The sequence below is a fragment of the Rhodnius prolixus genome, unplaced genomic scaffold, assembly GCF_049639745.1.
Source record: "Rhodnius prolixus isolate KJV_2025 unplaced genomic scaffold, Rpr scaffold_5, whole genome shotgun sequence".
NCBI classification, from domain to species: Eukaryota; Metazoa; Arthropoda; class Insecta; order Hemiptera; family Reduviidae; genus Rhodnius; species Rhodnius prolixus.
The window spans coordinates 33,312,298-33,327,304 of NW_027411624.1; the positions used below are offsets into that span (position 1 = coordinate 33,312,298).

The window sequence follows — 15,007 nt, forward strand, 5'->3', positions numbered from 1 at the left end:
ACATTGGGGATGGGGGAAAGCTAAGATTTCGGTGTTTCAAATCGAAAGGGGTCCATAAAAGTTAATCCTTAAGGCTTACAAATAATTGTGGAGCTTACCCATCGCAAAAATACAACAAAACTTTAGTAATGGCGAGAACACACGAACGATTTATTAATTACTATTATTCATTTGCCAAAAAATTTGCTGCTGAATAAGTTTCAGCCCCGGAACATTTTCAGCGTTCTAACTGAGACAAACTCTTGCAACATCTCATTTTTATAAGACGTCCAGTTGAAACATCAGCTGGCTGAAATTTACTGATTTACATTGAAGTCCACTAGATTCATCAATTCTTTATCACATAAATAAAATTATTTTAACGATTTGATGACAGATTGTTTATAAAGAGAGAAATAGCAAAAATCTTACCGCTGTGGGAAACAAGATTTGAATGTAGTTAATGATTGGGAGAGAAAAAAAAACATTAAAACAACTATAGTTACAGGGTGAACCAGTAACTAATGTCCATAGGCCTACTGTGTGTAGTACATCTAAAGTGGAGTTCAATGACGTACTGGCCAACCTCATATTTTCCACTGTTCTTGAGTGACGTCACTTTACATTTGTTTTTCTAAAATCATTACTTTTTTCCAATAAAAATGTTATTACTCAAAAAGTTGTAGTCCGAATTCGATTTTGATGACACGTTTAGAAAGACAGATAAATTTTCTAAAAATTGATACCATTTTGAAGCATAAATTGTTCTCCAAACAGCCTCAATCTACCTTCGGATAGTGGAAAAAATTTTAAAAAGCAATTATGACAAAATCAGGGAAGTTTCTTTATAAGGATACCTAGTTAATTCCAGATTCCGATATAAGGATTATCTGGTGTGGGTTTAAAGGGTTGTTAAGGCTTATTCACATTCTTATCTTTTTCAACAGTGCAGTTATGTGTTAAATTGTAATTTGGAGTAAATACAAGCTAAATGAATTTTTGTTTTACTTTAAAATATTTCCTAACATTTTCTCAAATATTTCAGAGAGATCAGAAGTAAATGTTTAAAGTGCAATTTGCAACCTTTCACTACCTTATTTTAAGTCAATCTACTTTAAAAATTGGCTACCGGTTTATTAAAGAGTTTTCAATGAATTAAAACAACTTGATAAACAACACTGTTGAGGGCTCGTGAACACGTTTTCTTGTAAAACAAACGTAATTTCTCTTACGAAGATAAAAAGGAATCCTGGAAAATGATATACCGTTTGAAAGCCCATTATTCAAGGAAACTTTTATAAAAAGTGCCAGCACCTAGGTCTGGATAATGATGACATAAGGGCCTAATGAGTTTTCTTAAAAAATTTCGATTACTTTTATTTTTCCAGCATTCGGAGGAAGATTGAGGCTGTTTGGAGATTAATTTATGCTTCAAAATGGTGTCAATTTTTAGAAAATTTATCTGTCTTTCTAACCGTGTCATCAGAATCGAATTCGGACTAAAACTTTCTGAGTAATAACATTTTTACTGGAAAAAAAGTAATGATTTTAGAAAAAAAAATTAAGTGACGTCACTCAAGAACAGTGGAAAATACGTCTTTGAAGTCCACTTCAGATGTACTACAACAGTAGGCCTATGGACATTACTTACTGGTTCACCCTGTACATTCAAGTATTCAATAAATTGATAAGAATTTATAAAATGATTTAATTCTGAAGATAAACTGTAATTAGAATTTAAATTCTATCAACCAATAGAAGGAAAGAGAAATAGACTAAGTAAAAAAAGAAATCCAATTAAAACAAAAATCAACTGACAGTTAATTGACTTTAATTAAAACAATGAGTCAATTTTAAGTAACAAGAAATTAGGAAGGAAATCAATTATTGCATTAAAGGAAGAGGAGAACAGAAATTGTTGGAGCTTAAAACATCACGGATGGAATACAGAGTCAGTTCGTCTCTTTAACGAACAATAATTAACAATAAAATTTAATTAGGCCTAATTTTACATCCCCATCCTTCTACTACTTCAGGTAATGTCCTTAATTAAGGCGTTTTTCTATTTTTTTGTTTTAAGCTTGATTGCTGTCAATGTATACTAATGATTTCTACCGTTTTTATAGGCAACCCACAACAGATTGTTTTTTGAAGTACCTGGGGACTCATCATGAACAAATGCTTAACCTGGAATCCACATACTAGACTCAAACGGAAAGAACTGAACAGACGATTCAAACATCTCTCTAGACTTCTCGATAAGCGATCTAAAATCTCACTACAGAATAAACGACTTATCTACACTATGACCCTGAAACCTGTCTGGACTTACGGAATGGAACTTTGGGGCTCAGCCAAAGCTTCCAATATCTACAAGAATCCAATCCTTCCAGTCAAAAAACACTCCGTCGAATCGCTAATGCTTCTTACTATGTCTCGTAACTCTACCTTGCACCGAGATTTCCTTGTTCCTTAGGTTTCAGAAGCTGTAAGGTCCCGTTATATTAATTTCCACACATCAGTCACCTCCTCACATCCTAATCCACTAGTGTCCCAACTTACTGCATTGTCTGGAAATACTCCCGAGACGGCTGAAGCGCAGATGGCCACGCGATCTTCTAAATGAAGTAAGCGCCATTGCACAATAGTGAACTCCTCTTTGGGAGTTTTCTTTGGGAATGGGTGAATTCTCCCCTCATGCTATTATCATGTAGTATATATCAGCTTCACTTATTGCAGAAATATATTGCAGTTGTGAAAGTAAATAAAGTAAAAAAAAATGTTTAGGCCAATAAAGGCCGTTTTAAAGATAATCAGTAGATTTTTGTGAATCGGATATTCTTTAGGTGATGGCATAGAAGAATTCACCCATTGGTGAAACTCCCAAAGAGGTATAGTTCACTATTGCCGACTGGCACTTACTTCATTTAGAAGATCGCGTGGCCACCTGCGCTTCTGCCGTCTCGGAGTATTTCCAGGCAATGCAGTAAGTTGGGATACTACTGGATTAGGATGTGAGGTGATTGAAGTATGGAATTTAATGTAACGGGATCTTATAGCTTCTGAAACCTAAGGAACAAGGAAATCTCGGTACAAGGTAAAGTTAGAGACATAGTAAGGAACATTAGCGATGCTTAATACTCAAGAACTCCACGAAATCAAAGGGTAACTGAGATTCCAACTATTACTTAATGCACTTCAATTACTTAATGCACTTCAATCACTTAATGCACTAAAGAGATTTCTACCGTTGTTTAACAACTAAAGACGTTTTAAAGATAATCAGTGGATATTTGCGAATTGCATGGTAACGATCTTATCCTAATATCTGGTTGTAAGGATGTTGGATGATAGATTTCATTTTTATTGAAGCCTCAATTCACTTTATTTGGCTCTCCACCCATTTTTTAAACCAAATGCCCAAGAAATATAAGTATATTTCCAAAAAAGTTTTTAAAAGTGAGTTATATTACATACGTATCAACTTAAATATATATTTTTTATCTCAAATGGAAGAAGAAGGAAAAGAAAGTTATTAATAAAATAGAAGGGGACAGCTCATGGCAGTATCACAAGCAACTAACTGGGGGAAGTAACGGGAGATCACCGTGGAGCAAAAGGAATAGAAGAGGAAGAAGTGGAGAGAAAGGTTACACAGACAGGAAGAAAAGGATGGGTCTGCTAGAAATGGGATTACTCGCGAAATGAAAACCCAACAAACTTTAAAAGGTTTACTTGGGACAAATTGGAAGCTAAGTGTGACGTCTTCAGAATTATCTTGTCAACGGTATGTTCAAACAGGGAAAGTCATCTAAGCAATATTAATGGTGTAACATTCTCCATTTCTAGTTCTTATTTTTTTTTGGCCAACTTATTCAAGAAATTTAGTGGGAAATCTATAGAAATTTACATGTCTGCACTCTTCTCTAATTCTAACTCCCAAAGTGAGCGATAACGCCCCCTTGTGAGCGCTGGAGGCCTACAAGGGGGCGGTAAATGGGCCAGAGAAAGTTGGGGGTTGTTGAAGAGGTTTAGGAGGCTGATTTGTGTTTTTTCTAATATTTTTAACTAAAATCAAAACCTGCCTAATGCACTACATCGATTAGTTCGTTAATTTTCGGCTACTAAAGGCAATCCCGCAATTGTACCCTGGATTGTGGTCGATTTGTACAACGATTTTTTGTTTTTATAGCATCACCATCGTCGTATTTATGTGAACGTGGATTTAGTGCTAACGCTGCTAACTAGAAAGAGAAATCGTTTGCATGTTACCGACCGCGATGACTTACGGCTGTTTTTTTTTTTTTGAGTAAATTCGAGCCTGATATACAGGGTGATCCATTTAAAACGCACCAATCGCTAATAACTTTTTTAGGAAAGCGGATTTCCGAAAAAAAACCCACGAAGTAAACTATATGATTTTTTTTTGGTCTAGTTTTCAAATTTTCCTCCCCCGATGCTTACGGAAGATATTCTTACCGTAATGTTAGGTCAAGAAGTCTTGTATAAGGCGTACGTTAAAATGATGTGATGATTGCTTTTATTTGATGATAAAACAAATTTATTTTTTCTGCAACCATGTAAGGAAGTTCTCATTACTCAATTAAAATCAGCTGTGTAATGCCCAACTTCCCTCACTAGTGGGGAAAAATTTCCATTAGTGTCACTTTCCTCACTAGTGAGTGAAAAAACTTTATTGTGCTACCTTGATATAAGAAGTTTTGTTATTAAATATTTTCTGTAAAACTTTAATAATCTTATTTAAATTTATTTTATCTAAATAATTAAAAAACGAATATTAAAAAAATTAAATAAAAATTGAAAGGAATATAGAAATAAAAATAATACTTTAATAAATAATTAGATATTTTTAATTATAACAGATAAAAAGGTTATAGTGTTACTTTATAGAAATTTAAAATGGATTCTAGTGATTCCTGTTTAGTTTTTTTTTTAGTTAATAACCCTAATGGTTGCAGAAAAAAATATAATATTTAACTCGAGTGTAAAGTATTTTCCGCACTTGTTAAATAAATAACTATTGATTCACCCATAACCATTACATTACACTACATTTTTTTAAATCTTCAATTATTATTTTTGTTCTTCGAGTCTCAAATAACATTTTTTGCAGTCAGAGTACCTCCCAAAACGTGTATTTCTGGTGGAAATTTAATATTGAAAACCGTTCACGAGTTGATAAAATAGTAACTTTGATCTTAAACATCTCAACTAATATTAGAGATATTGAAACGGGATTAAAGTCACTTTTCACAATTGTTTATGTAGTTTTTTTATAATCATTGTCAAAACCAGTGGTCCTTATGAAACCTTAATCAGGTTTTTGGCCGTAACACTGCTAAAAATGAAGATACAGCATCGGGGGGTGGAAAATTTTAAAAACTAAAAAAAACAACATATAGTTTACTTCGTGGGTTTTTTCGAAATTCCGCTTTCCTAAAAAGTTATTAGCGATTGGTGCGTTTTAAATGGATCACCCTGTATATTTAAAAAAAATAAATAAATAAACTATTATATTAATAGTTCTTTGAGGCAAAGTTTAGTAATTCTCTTGGTAATTCTAGGAGCTCTTTGAGGCACAGTTTAGTAATTCTCTTTGCTGAGGAGAAAGTCAATGAATGGCAGATGCAGGTATGGCCTTTCATTCGTCAAGGGTGAAGTCACCGATTGGATATAACTTTTTCATTTTTCTTTTTTTTAAAAAAAGCGCTCAATATTCCGCCTAGCCTGTGTCAACTCTTTGACTTTCGAATAGTAACCTAACTTTAACAAAACCTTCATCATGACAAATATTTACTTTAACAAGTCCACATGAATTCTTTACTGGAATGGCCGATGACCTCTTCCGCTCTTATATCAACAGTAATAACGAAGGCTGGCTCACAAAACTTTTTTAACTTAACTTCCTATTCCAATCTTTTACGGTCTTCATTAAGCCAGAAAATGTTGACGTAATGTTTTTTTCAAGTAGAGTACTTACAAAATTTCCTATTTCCTTTCTTTGTAATCACTCTATTTCCACGCTTGTGAACTTTCAAGTGGTTAGTTTCAAGCATTGCTCTTAATAAATTTCAAGTGATAATTTTCTAGTTGTATTCAAGTATCTAATTGAGAGATACACAAGCTTAGTACAAATATGAGAGCTATTTCTGTTATACCTGCATATAAAAGCACTAGTTTCTCTAAACAAAAGAGCTACCAACTTGATAATATTATAGACTAGGTAACCAATCTCTAACCTCTTCATATCTTCATTGTATGTCTGAGTACAATTAAGTGAGATTGCTATCGAAAAACCATCTCTAATAAGCTGAAAATTACTGCTCTAAATTTAGCTTTCTAATCAGAGATAGAGTATGACTGACTGAAGAGAGATTCTGATTTTAATTAAACCAAACCTAATGGATAGTGTTACCTATATATCGAGAGAACGCTATCCAGAGGCTAGAATTGCATGCAAAAAAATAAACTCCGGGTGCCAATCACTTCAGAACGCGCCTTAAATTTGGTGGGAAAATAAATATTTACCTAAGCTCCTTTCCCAAGGATTAATGGATGTTTTAGATACATTTTGTTAGTATATTTTATTTAAGCATGCAATTATTCCATTTCTGTTTTACATTTCGTACATCATTATTCCAAATTATTAATGTAATTATTGCTTCATCTCATTGTTGTTTCTTTCTCTTCTAAAACTCATAATTTTGTAACATAATGTTTACGCATTAAACATGTGTTATGTAAAATCTTTTGTGGACGTTAATTCGTTTCTAAAACCAATAATATCTGAATAATTCTCCGACATAAGCTTCCCCAATTGGAGTTTTACCATGGAGGTTAAAATTATTATTTATTATTTAACTTGTTTCTCTCTTTTTGTAAGTTTTCTAGTTTTCGTCTTGTCTTCGGTGAGTTATCCTACTTTTGGGTTTTCAAATTACTCTGAATTGTTATTCATTAGCTTGGGACAACAAACTGACTTTCACTACAAACATTCAGGACAAAAGTAAACTCAGGTAAACTGGACCACAAGACTATTATTTCCTCTACTCTCACGTGACTCCAAAATGACTGCGACTAACAAACTCCTCCACTACAAAGTAGACATTAGGCCATTATTGTTACTCTACGCCTGCTCCGCCTCTGGAGCCAGACACTTGTAGTAGTAACATCCAGAAACTCCAGGACAACACAGAACAGATTTCTCAGACTTGCGACAGACTCTCCTCGACGCACTAAAATCGATAATCACTCCACGAGACTGCATCCGTTATCCCCCGTACACTCCTAAATCCAAAAATCTTCTGCTCAAACTCCTTTGCCCACTCTAGACTGTCATCCTAATAAGCCGCGACATAGCCTACTACAGATTCTTCTATTTCCTACAGGCACAAAAGAATAAAACACATCCTTCTCTAAATTTCTACACTCTGTGCGGGTTTTTCCTTCCTTTTTCCCTGCATTCTGTATCCCTCACATCTTAGGCTTTCCCTTCATGTTTGTATTTATTGCAAATATTTATAAATAAAGATTTATTATCTGTTATTCATCTGGCCTGTAGCCTTTGCCCTTCAACGTTTATTTTACTTAACTTAATTCATCTTCAACTGACCAGTTTTGTGATTTCCACGTTGGCCAATCAGTATAACCGTGTCTTTTTAATAAATTCAACTCTAAATGGAAATCTTAGATTAGATTAGACTAGGGCGGCCTCAAGGCCTACGCCACTGCGGCCCCTTTGGATCTATTGTGGCTCCCCTCACTTTAAAGCCCACCCTCCAGACCTGTCCTTTTAATCAGACTCTTAATGCTGGAGAGCGACTCTTGGGTAAAGCTCACAGGTCTTGGTTTTTCCTCCCCGAGAAGTAACATTCTTAGCCACAACACGTGAAGTGCCATTTCTTCCTCTTCCTCACAGAAACTACGAGGGGGTACCCAAAAATAACCGGAATTGCGTTGCCGCGCATGGAGCTTATGTAGTACGCATTTCTGCCGCTAGACGTGTATAGCGCAATTCCTTGCCAGTTCAGTCCTGCCTGTGTTGTCTGCCTGGCTTGTTCTGTTCATCTGCAGTGATTGTTTTTACCAGCGCTGTTTTGTTCTTTTTTCGTTTTTTATGATGGCAAGTTTAAGTGAACAACGTGCAGCTCTGAAATTTTGTTTTCTACTCGGCAAAAATGCTGCTGAAAGTGTTTTAATGTTGAAAACAGCTTACAAAGATGACGCTATGGGAAAAACTCAAGTATACGAGTGGTTTACTCGGTTTAAAAATGGCGACATGTCGATTGATGACAAACCTCGTTCTGGATGTCCATCAACTGCCCGAATCGACGAAAATGTTGAAAAAATTCGAGAGCTGGTGTTCACAGACCGTCGACAGACAATTGATCAACTGTCAGAGAGTAGTGGGTTATCTTGGAGCTCGGTTCAGCGAATTTTAACGGAAGATTTGGGGATGAAAAGGGTTGCTGCCAAGTTTCTTCCTCGAGTTCTGACTGACAATCAAAAAGAACATCGAGTTGAAACAACAGCTTGAAACTGATCCAGACTTTCTGTCAAAGGTCATTACTGGTGATGAGTCATGGTGCTATGGTTATGACCCAGAAACAAAGCAACAGTCGAGCCAATGGAAGACGTCATCTTCACCCCGACCAAAAAAATGTCGTCAAGTCAAGTCAAACATCAAAACAATGCTGATTTGCTTTTTCGATGCCAAAGGCGTAGTCCATTCAGAGTTTGTCCCCCCAGGTCAGACCGTCAATCAAACCTTGTATTTGGAAGTTTTGAAAAGATTGCGCAATAGTGTTCGCCAAAAAAGACCCGATTTGTGGCAAACAGGAGACTGGTTCTACCACCACGACAATGCACCTGCACACACAGCCATCTCTGTTACACAGTTTTTGGCTAAAAATGGCATGGTTCCGCTGCCCCACGCACCTTACTCGCCTGACCTGGCTCCGTGCGACTTTTTCTTATTTCCACGCATGAAAAAGGGCATGAAAGGTCACCGATTTGACAACATTGAAGAGGTCAAGAAAAAAACGAAGAAGGAGCTGTCAGCCATTTTTAAAGATGACTACAAAAAATGTTTCGAACAGTGGAAGCACCGGTGGGACAAATGTATTAGTTGTAATGGAGAGTATTTTGAAGGGGATAAGGTTGTTCTGTAAAAAATTTGTAAATAAATAGCTTTTAAAAAATAATTCCGGTTTTTTTTGGGTACCCCCTCGTACAAAGGCTATCATCCGCCAGGCCCATGCGATGCATGTGTTTTCTGAACCTGCAGTGGCCAGTTAATAGGCCTACAATTAACCTTATAGCCCCACGCGGCCTTGACGGATTAATTCTGCAGTCAGCCTCGGCGAATAGCTTTTAATAAACTCCTTCGCCTGTCTCTGCCCAGTGGCGGGCAAGCCACCACTCCTGAGACCAAAACAGGGCTCCGGGTCAACGAAGTGTCCCGCAGAACCTTCCCGGGCCAAAAAATCCGCCACTTCCTTTCCCTTAAGTCCTGAATGACCAGGTACCCAAACCAGAAAGACCCTTCTTTTGGTCACTAATTTTGTTCAGGGCACCCAGAAAATCTTGTTCAAGAACTATCTTGAGGTCGGTTACATTGCGTCCCCAGAAATCAATGCCATCAATGCTTGAATGCTTCAGTTCAAGTGTCCTCGGCTTCTTCGGTAACATCATTCTGTCTCATTATTTATTTACTTTTTACACGTGTTACCGAATAAAATTCGGAAACAAAAATTGGTAACCATTTTAATTTCAAATAATGTTAAATAATTGGATTTAATGACAAGTGCATGCCAAGAATACATTTATGTGTACGTATTGATATGTACAATAGAGTATAATAGAGTAAAGTTGGACTTAGGTTTGTCGGCGAAGATGTAAACACAGCGGCGCGTGGGGGGGTGCGCGGAGCTCGCGAGAGAGAGAGTGTGAGTGAAGTAGCGCTTGAGAGAAGTGGTGCACTGGATTCCCTTTTTATCGGCTTGCCGGATGTGATTTTCTAATTTTTTTCGTATTAGGAAAATTGGGAAAATTCCGTAAAGTGAGTGCGTTACTAGTGGCATAGGACAGCCCTCTGGTAAGGTTTCCCATCGAGGGGATTACGCTCTACGGAAGAAACAACGGAAAGGGAAGAAGGAAAAGCACAGGAAAATCTTCATGTGGGATCCCGAAGAAAGAAGACGGCGCTTCGGAACACTGTAAATAGTCCTTTACTCTATTAAAGAAAAAAAAGTCAGGCTTGGGGTGAGTTTTCTGTTATTTTGAACATTTAAATAAGATAATTTCCCGTGTAGGAGAAGGGTTCTTACAGGCTATTTATAGTTACAGAATTTTATTTCTTTTGTTTTATTCTGTATCATTTTTCCTAGTTTGATTTATTGTGTTGTTGTATATAATTTTTTTTTATATTAGGCTTTTCTTTTAGAAAAGTAGTTTCTTTTATTATTTGTAATTTCTTTTCATTTTGATTGGTTTAAAAGTTTCAGGAAGCTTCCGGTTGTGTTTTTTTTCCTTAAGAAAGGTTTTTTTTTCCAATGATAAATAACAGTTTTCATGTAAATACGTTTTTTTTGTAAATATGCTTTTTTTTTATTTAGGGAGTAAGATTATTGTTTCCAGATAGATTATTAAATACCTAGTTACGTAATTAACGTAACGTTCGAACTGAACCAGTAAACAGAGCTGCATTTGTCATTATTTTTGTTTTTTTTATGCTTAATAGTTTTTTTTGTTATTATACGTATTACTTACTCCCACTTGCCTTTTTGTTTGTTTTTTTTTTACCTTCGTCCCCTTACCCCGTGGATTTCGCCGTTTGCTGCGGAAGTCTATTTTTAAACGGCGTGGCGCCCAAGCACCACATATACACCTATATATTTTCTTTTTTTTTGTTTTTGTTGATCTTATTTTACTTTTCTTGGTTTATATTTTTTTTGTGTGTGTCTACACCTCGGCCCACCCCCGTCTCCACGGAAGCTACGCCGGGGCAACGGAGTGTAGGGTAACATATTTTCTGGCGCCCAACGTGGGGCATAATAGAAATAATTTTTTTCTAAAATCTATTTTACGTTTTAATTATTTTTAAAATAATTTTATTTTAAGAAATAGGTCCAAATAATTGTCTCGCCTAAATTCTTTTTCATTTTCCCGACTGTGGAAGTTATTTATTTTTATTGTCAATCTAATTTTGTTCGTGTAACCTGACTTAGTTTAACAAATAATTTTGATTTTTGTTTTGAAGTTTTGTTTATTTACTTTTGCCTGTTTTTTTTAATAACATACTCAATTTATTTACTCAAGTATACGGTATTAAATTATATTTTACTTATATTGATATAGTGGTGCCATTCTTAAATATTTTATTTAATTCCTAATTTTCATTGGTCCTTTTCTTTTTTAAATTTATTTTCATGGATCCTTACAGATTATTAAAGGACGAGTTGGCCTATGAGCTAACCATTAGGGCTATTTCCGGTGAGGGTACAGTCCCCGATTTAAGAAAACGTTTAGTTAAGGCTCTGCAATCTAAGGTACTGCCTATCGGAAGACTGTTTTCTAGTCTACCTGCAAAACAGGAATTTGCACTATGCTGTCGGAAAGTTGAGGCTCTTAGGGAACAAACGGAAGTTATTGCGGAAGATGATCCCAACGAACTTAAGCGACTCAATACTCGACTTCTTCATGTTAAGCTCCGTTTAGAAAGGATCACCGAGCTCGAGGGTGATGAATTACAGGAACAGGAAGCTATGAAGGAGGAAGTAGGCCGGCTTTTGAGAGATATTAAAGAACTTCACGTAAAGTCTGAAGGGCAAATCCCACAGATGCCATCCGTATCAAAGGTAGGAACATTAACCACCTCTGCAATTTCCACGGAAGTAGATGCCAGTTATCATCCAACTCAACCACAGATCACGCGTGAGCCCAGCGGCGGGAGAGACTTAAAGCTCGACCGATGGGGCCTTAAATACACTGCCGATGACCACGAATTGTCACTATGCTCTTTTCTGGCAATGGTCGAAGATCGAAGGACAGCCAAGGGAATTTCTAAACATGAACTTTTCCGTTCGGCCAGCGAGTTGTTAGGAGGCACCGCACTTGTCTGGTATAGGTCAAAGCGGGACACAATAAGTAGCTGGGATGAACTCATAGCTAGGATGAGGCAAACCTTCTTGGATCCAGACTACGATTATCAGTTGATGGAGGAAATTCGCAAGCGTACCCAAGGACCTCAGGAAAGCATAGCGATCTACATTGCGAGGATGCAAGCGTTGTTCGCCCGACTTTCCAGGCCTCTCACTGAGGAGGAAAAATTCGAAATCATCAAGCGCAATGTAAAAAGAGAATATCGCGCGCTGCTTCCTTTGACATCTTCAAGTAATATTGAAGAATTGGAGACGGTGTTGAGAAATCTGGAAGTTGGAGCTACCATGGCCTCTCGCTATGAGGAGCCACCTCTTAAGGGATCCTTGGAGCCTGACCTTGCCTATCGCAGACCACCAGGGAAAAGCGTAAAGGCGAATCCGATAGTTACACCCATCACCTCCCCCACACCATCAGCGGAGCAGAAGAATTCAAGAACTACATTGAGATGTTGGACTTGTCATCAGATCGGCCATGTATCTAGGCTGTGTCCACAAAGAAACCGAGTCGAAGCAAGCTGCCCACACTGCAAGAAGTCGGGAAACGCCAAGGCCGACCGAGCATAAGTGGACTGAGCTCGAGTCGTGCGCCAAAGATGTCCACCACAGATCCGGAGTGGCGTGAATGGGTTTCAGTGGTGACAAATTTTATGCAAGGCAAAACTGCGAGACCACTACTTCAGATGGCAGAAAAGCAAGATGGAAGGCCGCATTTGCGAATTTTCATCTTCGGGTTAGGGTTTACAGCCTTGTTAGACTCAGGAGCCACACGTTCGCTTATTGGAGGAGCAGGTTGGAGAAAGTTAAAGAATTTGGGACTACCTTTGAAAAAAGAAGGTTCACTAAAAGTCACGACAGCAGACGGAAATCGCTGCGAGGTTCTTGGTTCGGTGGAAATCCCTGTGGAATTATCTGGAAAGATAAAGATAATTGAATTCCTCATAGTCCCTGCGTTGGTGAATTCAGTAATCTTAGGAGTGGATTTCTGGGAATCTATGAGTATTGTTCCAGACTTGAAAAATAGGAAGTGGACCTTTAGTGAAACTGTTAATGAGGATGTCCAGGTTTCTGCGGCCTTGGTAGAAAGAGCGAATTTGACGCTAGAACAAGAGAAAGATCTCCATGATTTCATGCAAGGTTGGCGAACAATATCAACTAAGTCAGATGGCACTGATCTCGTACAGCACACAATCGATACTGGTGACAACAAGCCCATAAAACAAAGGTATTACCCAGTATCTCCTGTAATCCAGGCCATAATCAACGAGGAGTTGGACAAGATGTTGGAAGCCGGGATAGTTGAACGATCCTCTAGTCCGTGGTCCTCGCCGGTTGTTATTGTGAAGAAACCGAATGGCGAGCACAGGTTTTGCGTCGATTTCCGAAAGCTTAATGCTGTCACAAAGAAAGACGCGTACCCGTTGCCATATGTGTCTCACATATTGGATAAGTTGAGAGAGGCGAGGTACCTATCATCGTTGGATTTGAAGTCAGCGTATTGGCAGGTGAAGGTGGAAAAAGAAGACCGAGAAAAGACAGCCTTCACTGTTCCGGGAAGAGGTCTTTTTCAATTTATACGCATGCCTTTTGGTCTCCATAATGCCCCAGCGACGTGGCAACGTTTGATTGATTCCGTCCTAGGACCAGAGTTGGAACCAAAAGTATTCGTATATCTTGATGACATCGTTGTGGCAACTCAGGATTTTAAAGACCATCTGGAGACATTGGAGTTGGTGCTGAGAAAACTTCAGGAGGCAGGGTTAGCGGTCAACTGGGAGAAGGCCCAAGTTTGTAGAGCGGAACTAAAGTATTTGGGCTACATTGTGGACCAGCACGGCTTACACGTAGACCCGGAGAAGGTGGCTGCCATATTAAACTTTCCTCAGCCTCGTACGGTCAAGCAAGTCAGGAGGTTCTTAGGTCTCGCTAGTTGGTACAGGAGATTCGTTCCGCATTTTGCCACCATAAGCTCACCTTTAACAGAGTTGACGAAAAAGAACAAGCGCTGGAATTGGGGAGAGGATCAAACCAGAGCGTTTATGGAACTTAAAAACATCTTAGTTTCTGCGCCGGTGCTGACTTGCCCTGATTTCAGTAAGCCCTTCTTACTCCAGACGGATGCCTCTGCTTCGGGATTGGGAGCCATACTTTCCCAAGTGTTTGAAGATGGGGAGAAGCCAATCGCTTATGCCAGCCGGAGTTTGACGAAAAACGAGAAGAACTTCTCTGTAACGGAACAGGAATGTTTGGCTGTGCTGTGGGCAATAGAGAAGTTTCGTCCATACCTGGAAGGAACAGAGTTTAACGTGGTAACCGATCACCATTCTCTCGTCTGGCTCCTTAACTTAAAAGACCCTCAGGGGAGGCTAGCCCGCTGGGCACTGAAGCTGCAACAGTATTCCTTCACCATCCAGCATCGACCTGGGAAACAGCATGCGGCGGCCGACGCATTATCCAGGATAAATGAAGAGCTGGTGGGAAGTATTGACCTAAGTTTTGATGACGTGGATGAGTGGTACGCTTCAATGCTCCGCAAGGTGAAAAAAGAACCAGCTAAGTACCCGAACTGGAGGATAGAAGAAAGCAGGAAGCTATTCAAGCGAGTGGCGGAAGGGCAAAACAAGATGTTGAGCGACCAACTGTCATCTTGGAAACTTGTAGTTCCGAAAAGACAACGTCTTGAGGTACTGCAAGAGTACCATGATAGTCCACTGTCCGGACATCTGGGAAGTTGGAAAACTCTCCAGCGAGTAAAAGAGCAATACTATTGGCCTGCAATGGCGGCAGATATAGCGCGCTATGTAGCCAGATGCAGCATCTGCCTCCAAAACAAGCCTTTGCAACAACAA

General features: G+C 38.3%; 1 protein-coding gene across 1 annotated transcript in view; it reads right to left on the bottom strand.

Annotated features, from left to right (window-relative positions):
• Positions 1-15,007, bottom strand: part of twin (CCR4-NOT transcription complex subunit 6-like twin) — a 350,187-nt gene that overhangs the window by 180,873 nt on the left and 154,307 nt on the right. The window lies entirely within an intron of this gene.